The 546-nt window shown below is 35.2% G+C and overlaps 1 protein-coding gene across 1 annotated transcript in view; it reads left to right on the top strand.

Moving 5' to 3' along the window:
* Nucleotides 1-546, top strand: part of LOC119590634 — a gene marked incomplete at its 5' end in the record, with an annotated part of 133,180 nt that overhangs the window by 100,035 nt on the left and 32,599 nt on the right.

Raw genomic sequence — 546 nt, 5'->3', positions numbered from 1 at the left:
ATGAGAGAAGGAAAAAAGAGTGCAACTGCGTCTCCTCTGATTGGAGACTTCAAATATGTGCTGCCTTTACCCCGTCGTAAACACTTCGAGCCAAGCGAAATGGACGCAGTATCGTAATGTACCAGAGAGCAACACAAATGCCTGCAGCATGGTGTTCCAATGCTGCACTCTGGATAGTACGTAGGAAGGTCCAATAACTTGAAGATAAAAATAAATAGAAAAAAATAAATTATAGTTTTCTTTAGTCGAAGTTGGCCCTTGGTGTTTGGGTATATGCATCATATTTTCTGATCACTTTATCATTTTATATTAGTATTCCGTCACGTGATCACTAGTACTTAAAAGTATTCTAATAGCCATCTTTATTTTAACTTGTCTCTTGGTGTCTACGTAAATATATCGTATTTTCTCCCCAATAATTGTTTCATATTAGTATTCTGTATTCCATGAATTCCATGTGTAGTATTTTTTATACATGATTCAGTTAAATACTTAAGCCTCTGAGTTTTTGCTGAACGAAAATCCTTTTCACTATAGAAGCAATTA

Source organism: Penaeus monodon, chromosome 27, assembly GCF_015228065.2.
Source record: "Penaeus monodon isolate SGIC_2016 chromosome 27, NSTDA_Pmon_1, whole genome shotgun sequence".
Classification (NCBI taxonomy): Eukaryota; Metazoa; Arthropoda; class Malacostraca; order Decapoda; family Penaeidae; genus Penaeus; species Penaeus monodon.
Note: the sequence above shows the minus strand (reverse complement) of the source record. Positions and strands in the feature narration are given on the sequence as shown.